This window comes from Henckelia pumila, chromosome 3 (assembly GCF_033568475.1).
Source record: "Henckelia pumila isolate YLH828 chromosome 3, ASM3356847v2, whole genome shotgun sequence".
Lineage (NCBI taxonomy): Eukaryota > Viridiplantae > Streptophyta > Magnoliopsida > Lamiales > Gesneriaceae > Henckelia > Henckelia pumila.
In genome coordinates this window covers 130090508-130107395 of record NC_133122.1, presented here as the reverse complement: position 1 = coordinate 130107395, position 16888 = coordinate 130090508, and positions in this window count along the sequence as shown.

Here is a 16888-nt window from a genome sequence, read left to right as displayed (position 1 = left end):
AATCTATTTAACAAAATTTATCTAGTAATTTATATCAGCACATTTTATTAATAATTATTCAATACACATTATGTTGTTCTTATTTTGACAAAACCTTGAAGAATTGTCCAGAATATTTTAATACTATATGTTTTAAGTTGAATACTTATTTTTTTTTATCAGAAATATAAATTTTTAAATATTATTTTTTTAAATAAAATAATCACATTTTTTTGAACGAAATCTTGAAAATGAAAAAAATTTCGGGATTTCCTCTCCCTATCTGACGGGATTCCGGATATTCGGGTCTCGAAATATGTCGGATACGGGATCGAGAAAAAAAAAATTTCGATTCTTTTCAGAACGAAAATTGAGTAGGAAAGTTACGAAACAAGTCTCAACCCTATTTCACCCCCTAAATGCGGGACAAGCTCATTTTCAATTATTTCATTCACTATTTCCAACATATAACTTAGACATGATTTGACATATTCTTTATCCACAATAATCATCATGATTAGGACAATAATCGGAAATTTATTGTCTTTTTTGTTGTGAAATTTAATTCCATCTTTGGAAAATGTATACGACTCGAAGCACCCATAGATTCAGTTGAGAAAAACCCTTCGAACATTTTAATTGACTCATAAAATTTACAATTTATAAATATCCATTTATTAAAATGGAAATATTTCAAAGAACAACTACAACAATTCAATAAGATAGTATGCACATAGCAATTATTTAAAGTCTGACGTTTTTTCATTGCAAATTTTGTTAATCGTTCCGCATTTCATATGTAAAATTCGTTCTTAAAATAAAGTATATTTTTAAAAAATTGGATTGTAAATATATAACATAACTAATTATTAAAAATTATGGAAAAATGCATTTTAATCCTATAAGTTCGCTTGTTTTAGGTTTTATTCATGTAATTACTTATATGTGGCTTCATCCAGTAAATTAGATTTTTGTTTCTATTTTTTTTTTTTTACTCCAAGCCACTAAATCCAATAATATTTTCTTATTTGGTACTAATGTTCTTCTAAATAGCTTTTGGTGAAAATAAAACCTATATTATACGCATTATAATCCAGGTAAAAAAAATAACAGGGAACGTCGGAACAGTAAGCTTCTTTCCTCCCACAATGAAATATAATCAGTTGTCATTTTGCCTTATTTTTCTCCTTTTTGGTCAAGATTTAATTTAATGTGTGAAAGATTAGCTTACTCTCACTACAAGAGCTACACAGAAGACGGGAAGATCTACTATCAACGTCAACTAAATAATATTTGATTATTTATTGGATTTTGGAAAAAAATTAACGAAACCAATTTTATTATATGAAAATCAAACACTGACAAATTATAAATTTAAAATCTAAAATCTAAAATAGATCAGCTTAAAGGAGTAAAATTACGAAAGAAAATTTCCGGCTTTGAAATTGAAGTTCATTTATTAAAGAAAATTCCGGCTTAAATATTAAAGTTCATTGTGCTTATATTATTAAAGTTAAAAGTTAAAACATAGTGAAACTTTGACTTTTGATTACCAATCAAATCATTAATAAATGCTAAATAAATTGTGACAATGTATGACTAATGGCTCCACATTTCCGTCGGCACCATCCAGTGGTCCATCTGTGTTTATTAAACGCATTAAATCTTAAATCAGCATATTACATTATGCTGATTTTACGTTTAAACGTCGTATTTATTTAATAAATAATTGAACTTACTCCTCGTGTCTCCTCCAAATCACGTAATCAACCATGATTTATTCACCCATATTTGGGTTATTGGGAAATAACATGTAGTGATCCTACCCGGATCACCTACTAATCATACTAATTAAGCATGCAATAACAATAATCAAAGTAATTACGAAAACAAACCATAACATTGAACCGACAGAATACAACCGGTAAATAAAACTCAACCTGCAATCCTGCCTTAGTCGCCGTCTATTCTCAAGTCTCTGGGTGAACCACCAGCAACTGCCCCGTCGAATGAGGTGTCCAAAAAATACAGAAAACATGAACGTGAGTAAACTACACTCAGAACGTAATATGGATAAACATACAGATATGATGCATGCAATGAATGACTGAGTATCCATATCTGAAAAGTACCAGATCAAATCCTGATAAATATAACTGGCTCAGACTGGCGCATAGGATATGAGCAGTACCATCGGAAAATCAAACCACTGGGTACATCTACTCACTCCCAACTGGACGAGGTACTACTCCCAAAAGAACACTAGAGTCCACTCAACCCATCGGTCACTGGGACTCTCAGCGTTTATCCGTCCAAACAAGGGCTGAGCAACCCCACTATACTGGCTCATCTCGAAAGAGACACAAGCTCAATATGATATATGCACATGCAACATAATATGTCTGAAGGAAATATTTATTTCCTTAAATCTTTTCAAGTTTTAAAAGATTTATTTAAGTTTTTTGTTTTCTTGGACTTCATGTTTTTAAATTGATTGAGATATTTTAAATAGGAAATATATTATACTTAATTGATTTATTTACTTAATTATTTGATATGAGATCGTATGTACTTATCAAGATATATTTTCTCCTAACTTAATTATATTTTCCTTATCTTTGTAGTTCAAGTTTGAATTAAGGAAACAAGATCAAATATTATTTGGAGATAAGTTTTACACGCTTATAAAGAGAAGAGGGCGTAGGGATCGTAGAGGGTAGAGATCGAGAAGAGAGAGCTTGAGCGTACAATTGAGAGATCTAGAGAAACATATTGGAATCTTGTTTTACAGCCGTTGTTGCTGAATTTATTGTTCGTATATGCCTTGAAGGTTTGAGAGCATTTGAAGATAGAAGATCGAAGATTTTACTTTTCTACTTTCAGTATATTTTTAGGAGTTGTTTTTTATTGTTTATTTTCTCACTTGTTTTGATAAAATTGATTTTTAATGACATTCACTAGTATTAGGGTTTTTAAGACTATTTACTTTCCAGTGAAGCTTTTTGCCCTGAGGCACCGCACGAGTACTTTGTACTTGTGCTTAATTATTCGAGTGTGTTTATTTATGTGTTGATATTTTATTCACGCTTTTTAATATTTTCGCTACATGTTATGTCAGATGTTGCCAACATCTAGTGACAACATCTGAATATGATATTGTTTGCAACCATATATTCCTTACAAGTGGTATCAGAGAAGGATTCTTGATACACTAAGAGCTGATCCTGGTTATTATTTTTCATACAAGAATATTATGGATTTAGCAACTGCAAATTTCTTCTTAAAACCTCCAGTGTTAGATGAGACAAAATATGCGTTATGGAAGACTAGGATGCGTTTTACTATCAAGGCGATGGATGTGCGTGCATGGAAGAGTATCCTAACTGGGTGGACACCTACGAAGATTTTAGATTCTGTGGGTGAATACATTCTCAAGACAGAATCCACCTGGACCACGGAGGAGACATAAATTTCGAGCTACAACGCCAAATCAATATATGAAATTTTCTCAACTGTGGATATGTGGATGTTTGGACTCATTGCAGATTGCACCATTACCAAGGATGAATGAGATTCTCTACAAGTACACTGTGAAGAAACTAAAAGTGTTAGAAGAACAAGGATGAGATTGCTTAACACCAAATTTGAGAATCTCGTGATGGAAGAGAATGAAACTATTGCAGACTATGACAAGCGTCTGAGAGAGATAGACACAAAGGCTTTTACTCTTGGAGGACCTATTGAAAATGAGAATTTGGTGAACAAAGTCCTTCGATCTTTTCCAGAAAGGTTTACTGGAAAAATCTGGGCCCTTGAAAAAGTGAAAGATACTCCAAAGATGAAGCTAACTGAACTGATAAGTATTCTCCAGGTGTTTGAACTGAACATGAGTGCACAGAATAGAGACAAAGGGAAATCTATAGCATTCCAAGTGTCGAATGAGTCGTATAATGATCTAGTTCACTTCGGCAAAGAATTCTTTGAGTCAGATCTGGAAGGAGATTCAATCTCACTCATTACTAAGAGGTTTGGTGACAACCTAAAGAAAATGAGAGAGACAAAGAGGAATGATCAGAAACTTAAAGCTCCAATGTTTCCCATTAAAAAACCTCTGAGAATAGGTGAGCTTGAACAATCACCAATGAAGTTTCATGATCCTCAAAAGCCTCAACTCATGCTGGAAGGAAAGAAAAAGTCTAATGCAAGGAATATTGATACGGTGCAGTGTCATGCATGTCAAGGTTATGGACATTATGCAAATGAATGTGCAAACATGCTTCGAAAAGGGATGAAAACATCTTTAAGCGATGGAGAATCTGAAGAAGATGAAGAACAGACTGAAGAAGAAATCCACACAGCCCTGACAACATTGAAGGAAAGAAAGAATTTGCTGCAAGTCAATCCATTAGGTGTTGCCGCAGGTGTTGTAGCGACCCAACCCGGATCCATTACTGATAAGAGAATTAAAGCTTAATTAAGCATGCAATTAACACTAATAAAAAATAAGCTGCAGAAAGATTAAATAAATGCTGACCGGCAGAATACAGCCGGATAAAATAAATACAATAATACAACCCAATCGAATTAAAATACGACCTAACATCTAACTTCGCTGTCTCTCTGGACTCCGACTACTTCGAGTCTCTGGGCGCACTACCTACACCTGCACCTGCCCCGTCGAATGGGGTGTCCAGAAATGCAAAAAATACTGGACATGAGAGACTACGCTCAATACGGAAGCAATGATATAAAAATATATGAATCATGCAAATGGATTTAAACTTGTTAAAACTCAGTCTACTTAGGGGCGTCAACGAATATACAGTACCGTGCTGAATAGCTAGTCCACGGGTTACTCGTATACTCCCCTATCACCGTAGTGTCAGTATCCACCCTTGCGGCGTCTCCCGGTGATAGACAAAACCATACGGGGCTGAGACTCCCTTCACATGACCTACCTCTCACAAGATGTTGTCTAGTATAAAATCATGTATGTGGTCTTTCTTGCCACAGTTAAAGCACGAGGGACCATCGTCTATATGGTCTTGTTTGTAGTAAGGTTTATTAAACTTTGTTTGATTCTTACGCATAAACTTACCAAATTTGTTAATGAAGAGAGACATTGCTTCGCTACTCATTTTTTCAGCTGTATTCTTTGCTGATGCTTCCTCAGTTGGTTGCGGTAAGGCAGTTGAGGTCAGTGCTTTGGTAGGATTAGAAGCAGATGGTTCTTCTTCAGTTCTTATTCTGAGTTCAAACTCATAGGCTTTGAGATCAGCAAACAAATCGTGAAGTTCTAATTTGCTTAGATCTTTTCATTCCCTCATGGCTATAGTCTTGACATCCCACTTTCTGGGTAGTGCACGTATGACCTTGAAAAAAATTTCACGATTAGTATACATTTTACCAAGAGAGATAAGTTCACAAATAATGTTGCTAAATCTTTCATCAAACTCAGCCATGGTTTCTCCTGGTTTCATTTTGGCATTATCAAACTTCTGAATGGCTACAGTGAGTTTGTTCTCTTTGTTTTGGTCATTGCCCTCGCACAGTTGAGTGAGATTCTACCAGATTTCTTTGGCAGTTGAACAAGTCTTGATTTTGCTGAACATGTTTTTGTCTAGAGTTTTGTACAGAATATTTTGGCTACGTTGTCAAGATTTTCTTTCTTTTTGTCCTCAGTTCTCCATTCTGCTCTGGGTTTTTCACCCATCTGTGGTTCGCCTCCTGAGATGGCTATGGTAGTATTGACTTTGAGAATCTTCATTGGGCCATCAGTGATGACGTACCACATATCATCATCTTGAACAGAAAGATGTGCGTGCATACGTATTTTCCAGTCATCATAATCTTCTTTAGAGAACATAGGAATTTTGTTTAGAGAAGCAATGATGAGTGAATATCAACATCTAAGAAAGGACCCTCTCTGATATCACTTGTTGGGGATCGGTAGTGTGTGGAGAGGGAGGGGGGTGCATACACAGACTAATAATTTTATGCTTTTATGCACTAATATTAAGCAAATGTTATTTCACTTAATCTATTTTTCTTATCTTCCTAGATAAATAAGAGCTACTAAGATAGTGCGGAATACGACTCTTACTAAAGTAGGTGACAATAATGAAAGTATGATGTGATGCAGTAATGTAAATGTGCACAAAGTTGTTTATGGATGTTCGGAGCTCAATCTCCTACGTCACGTCTTCTTCCTTACGGGAAGGATACACTAGAAGAATTTGGCTATTACAACGTCTTGTAATACAACCGATCCAATTTAGGACTTATCAATGCCTAAAATAGAACTCCTAGATTTACACTGATAAGATTCTAAGTTCTTATCAAACTTATTTAGTTGATGATGATGAATGGCTAAGCTCTTGAAAGATTAGTATCTCAAATCCTTGGATCAGTCGATGTTCTTCAAAGAATGACTTGGATTTGAGTAACACTTGAGTAGATCTCTTTGAAGACCAGATATGCTTCTGTTTGAGCAAAGGGTTGGATGAGCAGTAGAGTATTGAGACATTTTTGAGTGCTCGGATGCTTTGATAATTTGATAGCCATGTATGTTTCATTTCTTCGTTTGGCTCTAATATATATATCCCAATCTTCAACGTCTTTCTCCCTTATGTCAACGGTAAGAAACATCTTTTCAAACAGATGTATATCAACCAATATTTCTCGTTTTGTGGAGTAAGATTTGTCTGTCTTCAACATATCTATACTCAAAGTTCTTTTATTGTCAATTCAATATGTCTTCGTAATAAATTTTATTAATGGTCTTTCAAGATTTGTCAGGAGGCTCCTTACGACCCTAACTCTATAATTAATAAATAAATATGCGGAATTTTTATTTTTTTTTTCTAAGTAAAAATATGTACATACATGCCCATACATATATGCACAAAATAAATAGATTTAAAAATAAATAACTTGAATAAAATAATGCAGCAACTCGAAAACTTAACATTTCATAATAAAAATATCTGAGTCATGCGTTAAATAAAATACTGACAAAAGTGAAATAAATTAAAATTTTTTGCATGCACTGAACATTACTTAAAATAAAATACCCCAAACCACAACCACTGAAAATAATTAAAATGTAACATGCTAAAAATTCGAGACATGCATAAAGACTCAGGCAGTGGTCACGGGGGATCACTGCCAGTCTGCTCATACGTCATCGCCTCCGGTGGATACTACGTCCTCTACGTCCTCACCTGCACCATATCAGTGTAGTGAGCCTAGAAGCCCAACATGCTAACATAACAAGGGTTTAAAATAATTAAAATTTAATACTAATACATAACATATACATGAATGAGCATGCTTAAAATAATATCATGACATAACATAACTTAAATTAACTTAAATATCATAATCATACATAATACATAAACATTGTTGAGCAAATTATTTTCTAACATCGCATGGTTGTATCCATAGTGTAACCTTAAATCATACATCAAATACTGATCAGCGTGGAAACCAACGTACGTGGCGGTGACGAATCACCTCTTAAATTGGCAGTAAACTGCCCTTCAATAGTTCACATATGGGGACGAGTCCCCCTTAAATTGTCACACTACTTCAACTTCCAACATAAAATATTTTCTTTTGCTCAACCTTAAACATTAAATCATGCATAAAAATTATTTCATGAATGCATGTACTTAAATAAAATGTGTGTCCTTCATATATATTTAATTTAAATTTCATACTAACATATAATTATTAAAATAACCTCCATGCATAAAAATAATTAAATATATATTCAGGACACATGCAAATTTATCATGGATTGTACTGAACTGCTGGCCCTAGACTCTCAAGCCCATTTCCTTAAATCTGGCCCATTAACACTGAGACTGACCCATTAACATACCTAAGTCCAAAATTACATTTCTAAGCCCAATTAATTAATTAAAGCCCATTAAAACCTTCCTGGCCCAATAACACCCTATTCTGGCCCAATGGGCCCAAAAGCCCAAAGACTGGCCCAATAACTTTCATGGGTCCCCCAAGGCCCATAAAAATTAGTAGACTCACTTAATTAATTTAATTAAGCCCAAAAATAATTAAATTTAACTGAAAATAATTAAATGGAGCCCAGTTAAATTTTGGGATTTAATTAGGCCCATTAAACACTTAAACTTAAATAATATCTAAAAAATAAAATACTCGAGCTCGACTAACTTAACCCGGACCCGGACCAACCCGACTTGACCCACTACTATCTAGACCCAACCCAGGTCCTTGCCCCGACCCGGACCCAGCCCTAACACCCTAACCCGAACTCACCCCCCCTTCTCTACAGCTCACGGCCCTGGGCGGCGACGCTCCGGCCAGGGGCGGTCGGAGCAGCCGGAGCGTCGCCGCCCAGACGTAGCCCAAGTCTGGGCGGTTCGAACCTAGCCCATGTCCCAACCCCATGCACCCTGAACCAACGAGACCAAGCCCCCTTTCTCTGAACCCTAATCTGCGCACCAAGGGAGCCCGATCGAACCAGCTCCAATTCTAGGCACTTTTGGCTTGAACCATCCAAGCCACTCGAGCCTAGACTCACCTTATACCTCCTAGGGACCTTGACCAGCCGTTATACGAGCCATGACTAGGAGAAAACGTTAACATGATCAACAAATTTCAAGAACCAAGCGCATACATCAAATACCGATTTGATTTCTGAAAAATTTCAAGAACAATTCGATGCATACACGACACACCCAAGATATTCACTGATATAGTACGTTAAAATAAAAAGAATCATGCCTTTCACCGAAATTGAAGAGATGAAGGCGCGTGGAACGATTCCGGGACGACGGGACGACGACGACAAGCTTTGGACCTTCAAAAAAACGTGGCTATGGAGTATACCTTGGGGCTGCTCGGTCGAAGAAGAAGATGAAGGAGAGTGGGATGTCGGCTGAGTGAGGGAAATCAGGTGAGGGGTTGGGTAGATTAGGTTAAGTTTTGGTTTTTAAAATAATTAAAATTTGTTAGATAGATAATATCATTTAATTAGATTAGTAATATACGTAAAATGTAAAAATTTAAATTCTTAAAAATACAAAATAATCTACTATCAAACATAAATCCCGAAATTAAAAATTAAGGGAATTTTAAAAATACTAAAAAGTCATTATTTTGGCTTATTTTGAATAAAAACGGACTCCTAAAATTATATAAAATTAAATACTAAAAATATTGAGGAAATAAAACTCAAAATAATATTTTTGGGCTCTAAAAAGACTCATAAAATAATTTGGTTAAAAATTTGTCAACTCGTCCGTCCACGGTCCCGTCTACGCGATCAAAAACAATTAAATACTAAAAATCATAAAATCACCAAATATGGGTTAAATGCTTAAAAATAAATTAAATCATGCACGAATAATTCCACATAATTATTTAACCCATAAATCTAAAATTTTAAATAAATAAATTCCTAATTATGCATGCGAATTCACGTATTTAAAATACCGGGTGTTACAATTCTCCCCCCCCCTTAAATTGGATTTCGTCCTCGAAATTAAAGTACTTACCCGAACAACTCCGGGTAGCGAGTCCTCATATCTGCCTCGGTCTCCCAAGTAGCTTCCTCCTCCGAGTGATTCAGCCACTGGACTCTGACCATCGGTATGACACGCGTCCTAAGCCTCCGCTCCTCCCTAGCCAAGATCCGTATAGGCCTCTCCTCAAATGCTAACTCCGGTGTCAACTGAAGAGGCTCAAAATCCAACACATGCGACGGGTTGGAGACATATCTCCAAAGCATGGATACATGGAAAACGTTGTGCACTGCCGCTAGCCCTGGTGGTAGAGCTAAACGGTAGGCCAACGTGCCAACTCTCTCCAAAATCTCGAATGGCCCTATATACCTCGGATTAAGCTTGCCTCTCCGGCCAAATAGCACTACTCCCTTCATAGGTGACACCTTCAGGAATACATTATCACCTACAGCGAACTCCAAATCTCGTCGTCTGGTATCTGCATAACTCTTCTGACGACTCTGAGCAGTCCTCATCCGATCTCGAATCTGAGTCACAATGTCAGCTGTCTGCTGCACAATCTCAGGACCAAGTAAAATCCTCTCACCAACCTCATCCCAATGCACAGGAGATCTGCATCTCCTCCCATACAATGCTGCATAAGGAGCCATACCTATAGACGACTGAAAACTGTTGTTATAGGTAAACTCCACTAATGACAGTCTAGTCTCCCACGAGCCCTGAAAATCGATGACACAAGCTCTCAGAAGATTCCGAGAACCTGGATCACTCTCTCAGACTGACCATCTGTCTGGGGATGGAATGCTGTGCTGAACAAAAGTCTAGTCCCCATAGCTGTGTGCAGATTCTTCCAAAACGCGGATGTGAATCTCGGATCTCTGTCTGACACAATCGACACTGGTATGCCATGCAACCTAACAATCTCCTTGATGTAAAGCTCTGCATACTGTGTCAATGAGTAAGTAGTCCTCACCGGCAAGAAATGAGCTGACTTGGTGAGTCCACAATCACCCAAATCGCTGTGCAACCTCTGGCACTCCTCGGTAAGCCAACCACAAAGTCCATCGTAATATTCTCCCATTTCCATTCCGGAATAGGAAGAGGTCTAAGAAGTCCTGCTGGACGCTGATGCTCTGCCTTGACTCGCTGACAAGTCAAACACTCTGACACCACTCTCCCGATGTCTCTCTTCATCCCGGGCCACCAATACAATAGCTGCAAATCTCTGTACATCTTCGTACTTCCAGGGTGAATAGAGTACGGAGATGTGTGAGCCTCTGCTAAAATCTCAGCTCTCAACTGATCGACGTTCGGTACCCACATCCTACCACGGTACTGAACAATGCCATCCACCACTGTATACAAGATATTACCCCTAGCCTCATCTCTCTGTCTCCATCGCTGCAACTCCTCATCAGTAGACTGTCCATCCCTGATCCGATCTCGCAGAACTGGCTGCACCGTCAACACTGACAAGCTCGGTGCATGACCACTCGGATAACACTCCAAGTCAAATCTCTGAATCTCGCTCTGTAGTGGTAACTGTATGGTCAAACATGATACCATTGACGACTTCCGACTCAAAGCATCTGCTACTACATTAGCTTTACCCGGATGGTAGCTAATGTCACAGTCATAATCCTTCACCAACTCCAACCATCTCCGTTGCCTCATGTTCAACTCCTTCTGGGTGAAGAAGTACTTGAGGCTCTTGTGGTCAGTGAAAATCTTGCACTTCTCGCCATACAGATAGTGCCTCCAGATTTTCAAAGCGAAAACCACTGCTGCTAACTCCAAGTCATGCGTCGGGTAATTCTGCTCATGAACTTTCAGCTGCCTCGACGCATACGCAATAACCTTGCCACACTGCATAAGTACTGCGCCTAAACCCAACTTAGATGCGTCGGTGTACACCACTAACTCCTCGTGTGGTAATGTCACCGCTAACACCGGTGCAGTAGTCAGTGCTTCCTTCAGCTGATCGAAGCTCCTCTGACAGTCTGAACTCCAGATAAACTTCGCATTCTTCTTGGTTAAGGAAGTCAAGGGTACTGCAATAGAGGAAAAACTCTTGATGAACTTCCTATAATATCTTGCCAAACCCAAGAAACTGCGAATCTCCGAAGCATTCTTCGGAATACCCCAATTCTGCACTGCCTCAACCTTCGACTGGTCAACTGCAATCCCATCTCTCGAAATAATGTGGCCAAGAAATGCCACCTGCTCGAGCCAAAACTCGCACTTGCTGAACTTGGCATACAAACGATGCTCCCTCAAAGTCTGCAAGGCTGTCTGTAGATGCTGTCTATGCTCCTCAATGCTCCTAGAGTAGATCAAGATATCATCAATGAAGACTATGATGAACTGATCTAGATACGGCTGAAAAACTCGGTTCATGAGATCCATGAAAACCGCTGGAGCATTGGTCATCCCAAATGGCATCACTAGGAACTCGTAATGCCCATACCGTGTCCGAAAAGCAGTCTTGGACACATCTGCATCTCTAACCCGCAGCTGATGATAATCAGATCGCAGGTCGATCTTGGAGAACACTGAAGCTCCCTGCAACTGATCAAATAAATCCTCTATCCTCGGCAGTGGATACTTATTCTTCACTGTGACCCTATTGAGCTCTCGATAATCGATGCACAGTCTCATACTGCCATCCTTCTTCTTCACAAATAACACTAGAGCTCCCCATGGAGAAAAGCTAGGACGAACAAAGCCTTTCTCTAATAATTCCTGTATCTGCTCCTTCAACTCTTTCATCTCGGTAGGAGCAAGTCTGTATGGTGCCTTAGAGATAGGCACGGTGTCTGGCACTAAGTCAATGCCGAACTCCACATCTCTCACTGGTGGAATTCCTGCAACATCCTCCGGAAAAACATCTGGAAAGTCACGAACCACCTCTATCTCTGATAATGATCTGCTAGATGGTTCTGAGTCCGTGACAATACTCGCTAGAAACCCCTGGCAACCCCGTCTCAACAACTTCCTCGCCTGAATAAGAGATATCACCTGAGGAAAATCACTGCTCTGAGATGCATGGAAAGTAAACGGGTCGCCTCCTGACGGTTTCACTGACACTGACCTCCGACGAAAATCAATCGAAGCTCCATTGACTGTCAACCAGTCCATACCCAAAATCAAATCAAAACCACTCAATGGCAAAACCACCACATCTGCTTGAATGGAGTGTCCCTGAAGCTCCAACTCCAGTTCTCAAATAACCTTCGAGTTAGAAATAATCTGCCCTGACGGCATAGTAACATCATACCCACTGTCAATAATCTCAGGTGTGATGCCTATCCGCCTGATAAACTCCAGGGAGATAAACGAATGCGTAGCCCCTGAATCTAGCAACGCAAACGTGGAGTTGCCTCCAACTAGAAATCTCCCTGCACGCAGAAAATTCCCAACAATTTCATACCACTACTAAACTTTTCCCCAACGAGTCACTACTAACCCTTAATTCTAATCACAAGTAAAACATGCTTCTTATTCTAACATGCAGATAGATAACCCAAAGAACAACAATTCCATAAAGAAAACAAAATTCTTAACCAAAGGAAAAATTATAAAATACTAGGGATAAGATATTCCGGTGATCAAGGAGGTGTCTGGGTCTGCCTTCTCTGCCTGCATGACGAACACTCTACCAGTAGTGTTCTTCTTCCTTGGGCAGTTAGCTATCTGATGCCCTGGCTCTCTGCAGTGGTAACAAACTCCTGCTCCCAACAGACAAGGTCCCGAATGCATCTTCTGACACTTCGGGCAAGTATGAAAATCTATAGCATTAGGGGCCCCGCCCCTCTGCTGCTGTGGCCTCTGCTGCGGATTCGGGCCCTTAATCGGCCCAGTAAACTGCTTCTTCGCAGGAGGCTGCGAAGATGGTCGCTGATACCCCGACTAAAACTGTCTCTTCCCCTGCTGCTCTCGCTGCATCTCTCTCCTACCCTCCTCTGACCTCAGTGTTCTACTAACTGCCGCCTCATAAGTAGCGACGTCCATCATACGTACGTCGTGCTTAATATCCGCTCTCAGTCCCTCCACAAACTGCCTCATCTTCTCCGGTGGACTGTCTGCAATCAGAGGCACAAAATGACAGCCCCTCTCGAACTGGCTCACGTACTCCACCACTGACCTGTCCCCCTGCCGAAGACTCATAAACTCCCGGATCATGCGACTCCTCACATCCTCCATGAAATATTGGCGCACCCTCCCACCAAAAAGCTGCGTCTCCCCTCAACATATACGTCGCACAGTTCACCCTGTCCGCATCTGTGATCCCCATATATGCAAAGATGGACTCCAAAGAACGAATCCACCCCTCAGCCACCAATGGATCGGTGGTACCAAGGAACTCCTTCGGCCCCTTCTTCTGGAACCGCTCAGCTACGTCCTCCTAATGGGACATTCTGGGACGTGAAGCCTGCTGCTCTAGCAGAGCAGTAACTCCTGCCATCAAAGTAGCATTGGCCTGCTCCAATGCTGCAAGTGGGTTCTACGGAGGTGGAGGTGGAGGTGGAGGTGTAGGTGGAGATCCCCCACGTCTGTTCATCGGTCTGGGAGGCATTCTGCACCACCACATATTTCTTTACGTAAATCGCCATGCATAACTAAGTGGTTTAAAATTAATGCTAACTTAAATCCTTAAAAGTAAATCATACTATAAACACTTAAAACTTACAGACCGGTAGCGTGGATTTCTGAGCTCGCATAGCAGTAATGACCCCTCCAAGAACTGTGCTTTGATACCAACTGAAACGACCCTAACTCTATAATTAATAAATAAATATGCGGAAATTTTTTTTTCTAAGTAAAAATATGTACATACAAGCCCATACATATATGCACAGAATAAATAGATTTAAAAATAAATAACTTGAATAAAATAATGCAGCAACTCGAAAACTTAACATTTCATAATAAAAATATCTGAGTCATGCGTTAAATAAAATACTGACAAAAGTGAAATAAATTAAAGTTTTTGCATGCACTGACATTACTTAAAATAAAATACCCCAAACCACAACCACTGAAAATAATTAAAATGTAACATGCTAAAAATTCGAGACATGCATAAAGACTCAGACAACGGTCACGGGGGATCACTGCCAGTCTGCTCATACGTCCTCGCCTCCGGTGGGTACAACGTCCTCTACGTACTCACCTGCACCATATCAGTGTAGTGAGCCTAGAAGCCCAACATGCTAACATAACAAGGGTTTAAAATAATTTAAAACACTTTAATACTAATACATAACATATACATGAATGAGCATGCTTAAAATAATATCATGACATAACATAACTTAAATTAACTTAAATATCATAATCATACATAATACATAAACATTGTTGAGCAAATTATTTTCTAACATCGCATGGTTGTATCCATAGTGTAACCTTAAATCATACATCAAATACTGATCAGCGTGAAAACCAACGTACGTGGCGGTGACGAATCACCTCTTAAATTGGCAGTAAACTGCCCTTCAATAGTTCACATATGGGGACGAGTCCCCCTTAAATTGTCACACTACTTCAACTTCCAACATAAAATATTTTCTTTTGCTCAACCTTAAACATTAAATCATGCATAAAAATTATTTCATGAATGCATGTACTTAAATAAAATGTGTGTTCTTCATATATATTTAATTTAAATTTCATACTAACATATAATTATTAAAATAACCTCCATGCATAAAAATAATTAAATATATATTCAGGACAGATGCAAATTTATCATGGATTGTACTGAACTGCTGGCCCTAGACTCTCAAGCCCATTTCCTTAAATCTGGCCCATTAACACTGAGACTGACCCATTAACATACTTAAGCCCAAAATTACATTTCTAAGCCCAATTAATTAATTAAAGCCCATTAAAACCTTCCTGGCCCAATAACACCCTATTCTGGCCCAATGGTCCCAAAAGCCCAAAGACTGACCCAATAACTTTCATGGGTCCCCCAAGGCCCATAAAAATTAGTGGACTCACTTAATTAATTTAATTAAGCCCAAAAATAATTAAATTTAACTGAAAATAATTAAATGGAGCCCAGTTAAATTTTGGGATTTAATTAGGCCCATTAAACACTTAAACTTAAATAATATCTAAAACATAAAATACCCGAGCTCGACTAACTTAACCCGGACCCGGACCAACCCGACTTGACCCACTACTATCCAGACCCACCCAGGTCCTTGCCCCGACCCGGACCCAGCCCTAACACCCTAACCCGAACTCACCCCCCCTTCTCTACAGCTCACGGTCGCGGGCAGCAGCCACTCCATGGCTGCTGCCGGCCTGCTCCGGCCGCCCCTGGCCGGAGCGTCGCCGCCCAGATGTAGCCCACGTCTGGACGGTTCGAACCTAGCCCATATCCCAACCCCATGCACCCTGAACCAACGAGACCAAGCCCCCTTTCTCTGAACCCTAATCTGCGCACCAAGGGAGCCCGATCGAACCAGCTCCAATTCTAGGCACTTTTGGCTTGAACCATCCGAGCCACTCGAGCCTAGACTCACCTTATACCTCCTAGGGACCTTGACCAGCAGTTATACGAGCCATGACTAGGAGAAAACGTTAACATGATCAACAAATTTCAAGAACCAAGCGCATACATCAAATACCGATTTGATTTCTGAAAAATTTCAAGAACAATTCGATGCATACACGACACACCCAAGATATTCCCTGATATAGTACGTTAAAATAAAAAGAATCATGCCTTTCACCGAAATTGAAGAGATGAAGGCGCGTGGAACGATTCCGGGACGACGGGACGACGACGACAAGCTTTGGACATTCAAAAAAACGTGGCTATGGAGTCTAACTTGGGGCTGCTCGGTCGAAGAAGAAGATGAAGGAGAGTGGGATGTCGGCTGAGTGAGGGAAATCGGGTGAGGGGTTGGGTAGATTAGGTTAAGTTTTGGTTTTTAAAATAATTAAAATTTGTTAGATAAATAATATCATTTAATTAGATTAGTAATATACCTAAAATGTAAAAATTTAAATTCTTAAAAATACAAAATAATCTACTATCAAACATAAATCCCGAAATTAAAAATTAAGGGAATTTTAAAAATACAAAAAAGTCATTATTTTGGCTTATTTTGAATAAAAACGGACTCCTAAAATTATATAAAATTAAATACTAAAAATATTGAGGAAATAAAACTCAAAATAATATTTTTGGGCTCTAAAAAGACTCATAAAATAATTTGGCTAGAAAGTTGTCATCTCGTCCGTCCACGGTCCCGTCTACACGATCAAAAACAATTAAATACTAAAAATCATAAAATCACCAATTATGGGTTAAATGCTTAAAAATAAATTAAATCATGCACGAATAATTCCACATAATTATTTAACCCATAAATCTAAAA